Raw genomic sequence first — 10,458 nt, 5'->3', positions numbered from 1 at the left:
CAGCCAGAGGGCGAATGTGGGCGCCTGAGGCCCACTTGCCGGTCACCTCCTGGTGACTTGCGCCCTCCTCTGCGGGCCTCGGGGGCCAATGGAGGGGCTGGCCTGAAAGCCTCCTTTTCATTCTGAAATTCTGCTCCTCTGACCCCGCTGAGAAAGCTCTCACAGCAGGAGCGGCGGCGAAGTTCTCAGAGCCTCATTCATTCATCCCTGCTGAGGGCTCTAAGGGCTGGCAGGGCCTGAGCTGGGGGCGGGAGGCAGGCCCCTCCCCCGGGAGGCACCCCCAGCCCGGGGGTGGGGAGCCTAGACTCCAGGCAGGCTGCCCAGGGAGCTTACAGAGGCTTCTCAGAGGTGACGGGGCTCTGAGAGCTCAGACCCTCACTTACAGAGCACCTACTGTGTGCTGCCTCTGAGGATACGGCAGTTGGCCTCACAGGTGGGCAGGGGGACTCACGTTTGAGAAGGAATTAACTCAGGAGAGGAGGGGGAAGCGGACCCCCCAGACATGGGAAGAGGAGGCGCGCCCCGCGTGGAGGAGACAGACGTGCACTCTGCTTGCGATGGAGCAGAGAGGGCAGGATGGGGAGACAGGCTGGCAGGGGCAGGAGGCCAGTAACGGAGGGGCCAGAAGCAGGGCTAAACGCTTGAACGTGCTGGCTACTCAGAGCCACAGAAGGAGCAGAGGGGGAAGTCACAAGGTTTTAGTGCTGTCACCAAGCTCAACGCTTAGAGCAAAACTGCCCCCTGCCAGTTTTCTGGCCACAGACCAGCCCCGGCTTCCTGGGTCCACTAGGACTGGAGCCTCCAGCTCACCCACTCCCAACCGGACTCTCAGCACCAAGGCTGGTGGACTCGAGGGGATGTCGGCAGTCTCTGGGTCAGGCCTCAGCAAGGACTCAGAACCGTCCTCCCACACCCCTGCCCCACTCCCCACCCCCTGCCTCTTGTGTACTGAAAAGGTTTTCGTGCTGCCTGGGTTCCCAACAAAACGCCATCTTTCCTATATCGACTTCTGGCTTCAGAATCTCCCAGGGCTCCCGACAACCAGTGCATCCCCACTCAGGCCTCTTCAAGGCTTGAGCCTCAGCGTGACCCTTCTGGGTTCAGGATCAGGAGGAAGGCCCCACAGGCTCTTGACCTCAGGATAAAGTCCACACTCCCTCTTGCCTGGCCCCAGCTGCCTCCCCGACTCTTCTCACCACTGCACCCCGAGCTTCTCTGAGTTCTCCCTCACCTCCAGAGCTCTGCACAGGCCGTCCTCTGCCCAGACCCCTGTCCATTCCCCGAGGCCCCCTCTATCTGGCTGCTCCCTACCTCTGGCCTTAGCTTACCTGTCACTCCCTCAGAGAAGCCTCTCCTTGTCCCCCCAGCCTAGGCCAGGGGCCCCGGAAGTGCCTTTCGGACTCCACACATTAGCACATGCTGCTTCCTTTGCTAGGCCGCCCTTCCCTCCATCCTCTGAAGCCCTGGTGCCTGCCAGGTACCTGCAGTACAAGCAGCATCTTCATCCCCCCTTCGCAGATGAAGAGCCACAGGCTCAGGGAGGACGGAAGCCTGCGCGGGCCGTGTGCTCTGGGGAACATCACCTGGCCTCCTCGCGCTTGGGTGGCCTCCTCGCTGAACGCGGGTACCTACTGCACAAGGGTGGGGCTGCACCTACAGGAGCCTTCCTGTGCCACCCCCATTCCTCCCTCCTCAGGTCCCCGGCGCCTTCACATCGCCCCCAGAGCACGTGCAACACGCACTCATCCGCACGTCCAACCCCTCCAATGACGCTCCGTGCTCAGCCCCGCGCGGGGCGCTGGGGGCGGGCCGATCAATCAGACCCGGCTCCGGCACCCACGGCGCTGAGGCGGGGACGGGCGGGCCCGGGCGGCAGCTACCGCACGACTCAGCGTCGTGTCCTCAACCTCTGCTCCTGACTTGTATTTTTAAAACTGCGAGCGACGCTCCTCCCGGGGACGGGCGCTGGGAAAGAGGAAGTGTCGAGGAGTGATCCGCTCTTTATTTTCAAAAACTCCTCCTCGCCGCTTCCTGAAATCAGAACATTTCACAGCCCCCAACGCTCCCCTCCGCGCGCTGCGCCCAGACACCCGGGAGGCGGGAGAGCACTGGCAGGGCGGGGCCTCCGCCCCCCAGGGCTCCGGCTCGCCCGGAGACCCCCTAGCCCGCCGCGCCCGCCCCGCCTTTTTCCTCCTCTTTGCCCTCCCCTCTCCCCTCCCCTCTGCTCCCCGCGCGCCCCGGGAACCCCAGCCTCCCCCTGCTCCCCGGGAGGCCCCGCCCCATTGTCCTGCTCCAGCCGCTCCTCGCCACGCGCCCCCGCCCGCCAGGCGGAGCTCGCCCGCCGCACAGCGCCGCTCTTTCCCGCTCTCTGATTGGCTTCCGCTGCCGGACGGCGCGCAGCGCGGGGGAGGGGCTCGGGAGCTCGCCCCGCCTCCCGGGGGGGGGGCCAGGCCGAGGGGCGGGGCCTCGGGCGGACTCCGCCCCCAGGGCGGGGCCGGCCGGGCGCCCGGGCGCTGGGCGGCGCTGCCTCGGCTGGGCTCGGCCCCGGCTCCCGCGGCGGCTCCCCGGGGGGTGCGCGGCGGCGATGACAGCGGCGGTGGCGGCGGCCGAGGCGCGGGGCTGAGCGGTCGGCGAGCGAGCCGGAGCGAGGGGAGGAAGCGGGGCCGCGGCCGGAGCCCCGGAGCCAGCCGCCGCGCACAAGTCCGCCCTGTTTGGTGGAGCGAGCCGAGCCCGGCTCTGCTGAGACTCCCCGCGGGCTGCGACCCGCGCCCTGCCCGGCCCGGCCTGCCCAGCCCCGGGCTCCCGCCGGGACGCCCCGAGACCCCGACCCTGATCCGGCGAATCGGGGCGGGACGCGCCTGGTCCCACCGTACGGCTCCTCCCAGCCTCTCTGTCCGTGTGTCAGCGACCCCAGCTCCCCGCCCCGGGGTCAACGACCTGGGTGCAGAGGAGCCCGGGCGCCCCCAGCCCCTGGCTCCCCGAGACCCGAGCCTCCAGCTGCCTCGGACCTGCTGCTGGGGACCTGGGACCGCACGAGCGCCCGGCAAGCCCCGGGCCGGGGCCGGCGCCCCGCGAGGGCTCCAGGCCGGCGGATCAGTCGGACTGAACCAGAACGCGCCGAAGCGGCCACCTTTCTCCGCCCCAGCCGAGTGTCTCAGCACTTGGCCCGAAGAGGACACGGGGTCTCCGCCCCGCGGAGAACCGAGAGCTGCAGGTGAGAGGGCCCCCGCGCCGGGCGACGGCAGCCTCCGACCCAGGGGGGCAGCGCCAGGGCCAGCCGTGGGCGTGTAGGGGACGGGCAGAAGCTGGAGCTGGCCAGGAGGCGCCGCGGGAAAGGGAGGGGGAAGGGAGAAAATGGGCACTTATTGAGCACCCATTGTGTGCAGGTCCGTGCCCTGCCCCCCTCATTTAAGGCCCCCTGCTACTTCTTGAGTATGTAAAAGGTATTATGTACTGTTATAGGCACTTGCAGATGGGGAAACTGGGGCTCGACAGATTGAATGACCCTGCTTTTTTCACTCTGAGCATGATACTGGGGAGGAGAGCATGGAGAGGGACAGAAGCAAAGTGAGGCGAGGAAGAAAGAAAGAGGCTGGCCCTGGAGAAGGATAGTGGGGGCAGGGGTGTCCGCATGGGCACACCGGAGCCTCAAGAGCTGGCCCTGAGGCTGAGGAGGTGGCTTATCTTGGCCTGCATTCCTCCTGCTCCCTGGCCCTGTCACCTGCTAGGACAGGTGGCCCAGGGTTGAGGACAGAGTTGAGACGCTTCCCAGTCCACAGCTTCCCTCCCTGTGGGCCTAGGATAGGAGAGCAGCTGCCCCAACCCCCGGCCCACATGCTCAGACTCCAGGGTGTCCAAGACCCAGAGGTCCAGGGGTTCTGAGAAGCTGCTCATATGTTTGGGAACTCGCCAGAGAGGTCCCGGAGTCAGAGTTGGGGGGAGATGTGGCCCCCAGTACTCACCCAGCTTACCTTCTTCACATTACTAATGGGAAACTGAGGCCTAGAGCGAGGGCACCCAAGGGCCCAAGAGAGTGAGTGGATGAGCCAGAAGTATACTGGAGAAAACCTTCCCGAGCACCTTTCAAGGTATCTAATCCCGCTCCCCAGGTCGCATCCTCTGGTTGCCCGGGGGTCTCCCCGTCCCCGGGTGACCGTCTGTGAGGCTACCGTGTCTTTGTGGTTGACACTGGGACATGCCAGCAGCCTGTTCGCCTTTGGCCCAGACAGAAGGTCCAGCCTCAGCCTCTCTTGGGCAGGGAAACCTGCAGGCTACCCCAGAGGGGCAGGGCTTGCTCAAGGTCTGGTAGCTGGGGGCACAGCCCCAGGCGTCTCGCCTCCCAGGCGGGGGCTCCTTGCACTGCCCCCTGGTGTAGGTGCAGGGAGAAGAGTGTTGTGAAAGAGCTCCTGGCAGGAGCTCTGTGGTTGTTATTCTGGTGGGGGGGATGGGTGGCCTTGGTCTGAGTCCTATGGCCTTGGCTGGTATTACTTAACCCTGCAGTGCCCAGGTTCCTGGCGTCGCCGAGGAAGCCACCTTGGAGAGCCTCTGGGAAGCGGAAGAGGGTGGTGAGGGGTCATCTGGAGGCTGAAAGCTCAGGTCCCTGGGAATGGAGGGTTGGGGGACCCTGCAAGAGAAGGTGACTGAGGGAACTGGGATTCCCCCACCCCGTCCCCAGTGGGGATTCAAATCCTCAGAATATTCCTCAGTGGGGATTCAAATCCTCAGAATATTCCTCGCATCTGAACAAAGCACTTCTTTGATGAAATAATTTCACACCTGTGACCTCATCTCACGGTGTGGTGGAAAGAGCTTGGAACCTGGACGAGGCAGAGCAGGGCTGGGGAGCCTCCCGGATCTCTCAGAAGAGTCTGGGGTTCCAAACCTCACCTGGTTCCAAGCCTCACCTGGCTCCAAGCTTCACCTGTAAAATGGGGTCAAGCAGGCTGTGCGTCACCTACTCAAATGATGGTGTGCTCACAACTTGCTCACTGTTAAGTGCTAAGAAGGAGTTTGTTGTGTTTTCCCAGACTGGGTTAGTTATTAATGGCTACTTTTGTGGGAAACTGAGGCTCAGAGTGGTGAAATGACTTGTCTAGGGCCTTTGAGTTTGCTTCAGGAGCTGAGTGCCAACTGCATAGCTGTGCCCGGGAGGTTACCTGGGTAGAAGAGACAGCGTGACTACCAGCTCACAGTCGGGGCAGGCAGAGGCCTGGAATCTAACCCGGTGAGAGACCCACAGACCTGGAGGGGGCGTGGCAGCGGGGCCTTGGGCAGGTCTGAGCCAGTGTCTTCACCTTAAAATTAGAATACCTTCTTACCAGGCTAGTGTGAGGGATAAGTGAAATGCAAATATGCCGGCCGCCTGGCCAGATAGCATTTGCCCCCCCGGGGTGGGAAGGAAGCTGGAATTTTGACCAGGAAGAGTCTTTTAAAAGGGAATTTGGGAAAGTTCTCAGACATGTCTTGGACTAGAACACAGGCTGCTGTTCCAGGCTCAGGGATGTGCTTTTGCTCACCCCTCAACCCACCTCTCACTTCCTCTGATTCCAAGCCTTCTAGAATCTGCTTGGGTCGCTGAGGGCTCTGCCTTCTGACTCCTTCCCTCCCAGGCTGTCGACTTCCTTGGGGCTGGTGTCCATTCCCTCTGGCCCATTGTCTCGCATCTCTCAACACAAAGGTCCAGTGAATAATTTATTGCTCCCCTCAGGCTGGGAGGCAGGCTAAGGAAATTGCACCGTGCTCAGCTGAGACTGTAAGCAGTCTTGGATATGGGGGCGGGGATGGGACAAGGAGAAAGTGACTTATCACCGGCTCTTTCCTGTTGGGGGCTGCGGTAGACTCCCAGGAGACAATGGGAACTGGACCAGCTGAGCTAGAAGCGAAGTCTGGGCTTCGACTGCAAGTGGGTGGTGAGGGGGAGGGTTGAGGGGGAGGCCACAGGGTGGGAGGTGGCAGGGGGAGGTCCTGGGGGCCAGAAGAGCCGGGAGGGCTTCGAGGAGGAAGGTGTCTGAGCTAGAGCGGGAGGCAGCTGGCTGTAGCGGGCAGCGGTCCTCAGCAGGCTCGGGTGGACTCCTGGCTGTGCCACCTGCTTACTCTGAGATCGTGGGCAAGACCCCGGACCCCACCAGGCCAGGTAAAATGAGGTAGGGCTGTTACAAGTGACCTTGAGGTCACATATACAGCGCATAGAGCACGACAGGGGCTCTGCGAAGGGCAGCTTCATCATGAACGCCACCCCAGAGGGGGTTCCGGGGCCTGCGGGCGCGGCACGGTGCAGTAAGCAGAGGTGGCGAGAGCCCTGGAGTAGTGACCCTGGGTGTGAGGGGTGTGGAGAAGAGGGCTGGAGGGCCCTGAAGGTCAGAAGCAGCGCGGGGGTGCCCAGCTCCCTCCTCGCCGGTAAGGGAAGACCAGGCTCCCAGCAGGGGCTGTCAAGGCCTTGCCCACCATAGCCGCTCCGTGAGCCCCAGCCCAGTGCTCAGCACCGTCTCTGGGGTACTCACAAGGAGCCAGGCGGGGTGCAAAGTGCTTTACAGATGCTCTCATTCACAACAACGCAAGGAGCAGAGACTCCCAGAAACTGGAGCTCAGAGAGGGGCAGTGTCTTATCCAGGGTCACACAGCTAAACCTGGGGAGCATGACAGCCTGAACAGGAAATCTGTATTCCTCTCCGGGCCTGAGCCCTGCCTAGACAGCCTATGGGAGCCGTCCTTTCTCCTCAGCTCCCCCCAAGTGCCTGGAGAGTGGGATTTACCTGCAAGAAGTACTGAAAGGCATCTTCTTCTCCAGCTAGGGAAGGGCAGTGCTGGAGTCCGCAGGGGCCTGGGATGGAGCCCCTTGGCTGGAGCCCGGGGCGCCGAGCTGTGCACCCGCGGCTGTGTGACTGGGCGAATCGGTCTCCCTGTCTGATCTGTCCCCCCCACCCCCCCCACCCCCCACCCCCCACCCCCGTGTACAGTGAGCAGGCTGGTGGCCGAGCCCCTGTCCCGCCAGCTTTCTGCAGTGTCCTTCGTGGCCCTGGAAGGAGGAAGAGGAGACCACAGCACCACGGCGGAGGATGTGGTGTCGCGGGCGGCTGTGATTTTTGGCCCCGCTGCCGTCTGGCCAGCAGGCTTTGTGGTTAGCGGCCGCCTGACCCCGAAGGAGGCTGGCGGCACGGGCTGCAGGCAGCACGGGCATTAGCGGCCCAGAGGAGACCCTGCGATTGGGAGCCGGCTGGCCGGAGACGGGCTGGCCCTGCCACAGCGGGGTCATGGGTGGGCAGCTGCCGGGGCAGCCCACCTCTCCCCCTGCAGCACCCACAGGGCACTGGCGTGCTGCCCGTTCTCTTGGGCTGGTGGCTATGGGAGGAGAGCGGTGAGGGGCCCAGCCGGGCCTGAATCAGCCTCCTCCCCGAGCCCCCTGCAGCCCTCCCAAGCAGGCGGCCTCCAACCCTCCTCCCCGGGGACCCCAGCCCTCCACTCCTGGGACGGATGTGGCCTGGGGAGTGGGGCGGTGACGCATTTCCTTTGCCAGTTGTCAGAAGTAGGTTCTGTGCCCCTTCCCTCCCCCCACTGCGCCCCTTTCCGCCAGGGCCTGCCAGCAGGCCTGGCAGAAAGTAGCACCCGGTCAGTGGGAGCAGGGGGCCTCGGGGCAAGCCGCCGCGCCTTGCGCTGCTGTGTCCTTCCCCGTACGTGGGTGGCGAGGGTTAAATGAGATGACGGGAGCCAGGCGCCGGGCCAGGCCTGGCACACAGGCGGGTGCTGTGTCGGCGTGACTTCCCTGGCCCGTCCCCTGGTTGGCCTCGTGCATGAGTGACTCAGTAAGAAGCTGAATGAAGAGTCCGGCGAGGGACGCCGGCCCGGAGGGCTTCCCAGAGGAAGCCGCTTTGCCGCGGGGGGGGGGGGCACCCCGAGGTCAGGTGGGATTTGCAGAGACGGGATTCCCACCGCACCTTCCCAGGCAGCCCCGTGTGTGAGCGGGCAGGGGCAGCGCAGAGACCTGAGCAGCTCAGGCCGGGGGCCAGGCTGGGACATCCGGGCCTTAGCAGAGGGAGCCACCCAGCCGGGGGGAGCTGCCGGCCCAGCCGGGGGATGCTGGGCAGACAGCGTGGCCGTCCTTCAAGGGAAGCAGTGCTTGTTTGGTGCCCCTGTGTTCTGCCAGCCTCTCTCACACACACTCAGTGTAGCATGCTTGAAGATTTCGGTGTGGGGGAGAAACAGACAGTAAACTAGTAAACACTCAGAAACCAAAGTTGCACATTGTGAAAAGTGGGCTCCTGAGGCAGGTGGGGTCCCACTGATGTCTGCGGGCGGTGGTATGCGGCAGTGCTGAGGAGCACAGCCTGAGTTGGAATCCTGCTTTTCCTGTTGACTAGCTGTGTGACTTTGGCAGGTGGTTTAACTTCTCTGGGCCTCACTTTCCCTTCTGTAAACTGGGGACCGTTATAGCACCTACTTCATCAGGTTGTTGTAAGGATTTAATGAGTTAGTACACACAAAGCACTCAGAAAAATGCCCGGCATATGACTGGCACATAGTGGCTGTTAGCTGGGTTTTTTTTTGCTGTTTCTCCCGCATCCAGGAGAACATCTGAAAGGAACAGGTGCTCAGGAACTGTGTGGGGAAGGATTCCCAGGCAAAGGGCAACTGCTCTATAAAATGAACGAATGGGTCACCTGGTAGGAAGGGGGTGGACACAGAAGCAATGATCGCACTGACTATGACAGGATGTGACAGCGAAGGCCAAGGGCTGGGCTTGCCCGTGGCTGGGCTGGACACTCAGGGAAGGCTTCCTGGAGGTGGTGCTCCTAGAGTTGAATCTGGAAGCTCAGCAGAGCAAATGAGCTTGCAGAGGAGTGGTTCCTGGCCAGGTCGTATAGCCAGCGAGGGGTGGGCTTTGGGCAGACCCCAGGCCTGCCTGACACCATGGGCCTTCCTCTGTGCAGTGGCCCACGCTGTCTCCCCATCTGTGACATTCGAGGGCACGAGGGAGGCGAGGGGGCAGGTGGGAGGCAGCGCGGGCTGCTGGCCTGAGATCCCAGCTCTTCCCGGGCTTAGGACCAAATCTCCTGCAGAAAAGCATAACCAGGCCTGCCTTGAGGTCTTTGATCCTTTGCCCCCAAGGCCCACCAGCAGGCAGAGGTGCCCTTCCAGCAGCAAGCCCGCAGCTGTCTAGCTTTGGAACCAGTGGACTCCGAAAGAAAAACGTCATGAAAAATTCAGCCCACCCTCCTACCCAGGAGGCTCAGGGAGATTTCTCTCACTGATGAGGGAGCCAGGATTCTTCCCGCCAAGTCACTTTAAAGGGGCTCACCTTACCTAAAAAGCAGATAAAAAAGGGAGCAGGTGTAGCTCAGTGGTTGAGCACCTGCTTTGCATGGACGAGGTCCCGGGTTCAATCCCCAGTACAAAATAAAAAATGGGGATAAAGGGGCTCACCTTAGAGACCTCCGAAGTCAGAGCTCCCCACATGCTGCCTCCACGGCCTCATCCCTGCTGTTGCCGCCTCTGGCAGAGTGGGGTCAGGGTAATAAATCCCTTCTTTCCTTAAAGAGGTGGGAGCCTCTGCGGTAGAAGGGGCTTTTGTGGCCATCGAGGCCCACAGCTCTCAAACTCTGCTGCCCCTTACACTCACCTAAGATCCTTTGAAAACTCCTGCCGGGCCCCACCCCGGAATCTGTAGGGTGGGATTCAGGCACCAGCAGTTTTGAAGGCTCTCCAGAGGCTTCTGTGCAGCCGGGGTGGAGGCCCACGGATGTAGCCCTCGCCTGCCCTCTGCGGCGGCCTCCGGCGGCGATCCCGGGAGGACACGGGCCCCCTTCCTCATTCCCTCCGTGGTGCTGCCCTCCCTGGGGCCCCCCTGTCTGGAGAGCTGGGGGGAGGAGAAAGGCTTTGCAATCCAATAAGCTGGGTTCCGATACTCCCCTGCTCCCTGCTTGGGTGTCTTCTCTGAGCCTCGGTTTCCTCATCTGAAAAACAGGGATATTAATAATCTTTGTCTGAAAGGGTGTATCATGGATGCTCAGTAAAAGTCCCTGAAAGAGCAGCACCTAGAATTCGATTCCGACCCAGACTCCCCATGCAGGGCTTGTCCCACTGCCCCAGGCCCCTGAGGCCAGGGGGAGAGATGGGGGCTGGCATCTACGGTCAGTCCTGCCCCCCCCTCCAGAGGATAGACGGCCCGCCACCTTGCTATATTGCTCGGTTTGTTTTAATGGCCCCAGTGCCCCGCTCTCCTTAACAATGGGGCTTTGTCTGCCTCTGCTCGCCAGCCGGATACCCAACTGCCCCGCCTGCTTGGGGCCCCTGCCCCACCTGCGAGCACTGAAGCCCTTCAGAGTTTTTTTTATTCTCCAGAGGAGGGTGTTGGGAGGACATTGGAGGCCTCTGGGCAGCTCTCACTGATAATCCACCCCACTTAAGTCAGCGCCGCTGGGGAGCCAGTTCAATAAAGAGTATGGCCAAGCCGGGTTTTGGAGG

At 62.6% G+C, this 10,458-nt stretch overlaps 1 protein-coding gene across 5 annotated transcripts in view; it reads left to right on the top strand.

The window, feature by feature from the left end:
• The first annotated feature begins 2,574 nt into the window (after positions 1–2,574).
• Positions 2,575–10,458, top strand: part of GDPD5 (glycerophosphodiester phosphodiesterase domain containing 5) — an 82,366-nt gene continuing 74,482 nt past the window's right edge. For 3 of the 5 annotated variants that reach the window (XM_058305971.2, XM_058305968.2, XM_058305973.1), the window contains exon 1: positions 2,575–3,214. The gene's annotated coding sequence lies outside the window, so the exon portion shown is untranslated. The remainder of the gene's footprint in view (positions 3,215–10,458) is intronic. The other 2 variants (XM_058305970.2, XM_058305972.2) reach the window with 2 other exon arrangements.

Source organism: Dasypus novemcinctus, chromosome 10 (assembly GCF_030445035.2).
Source record: "Dasypus novemcinctus isolate mDasNov1 chromosome 10, mDasNov1.1.hap2, whole genome shotgun sequence".
NCBI classification, from domain to species: Eukaryota; Metazoa; Chordata; class Mammalia; order Cingulata; family Dasypodidae; genus Dasypus; species Dasypus novemcinctus.
The sequence above is the reverse complement of the archived record's forward strand: the minus strand, read 5'-3'. Positions and strand labels throughout refer to the sequence as shown.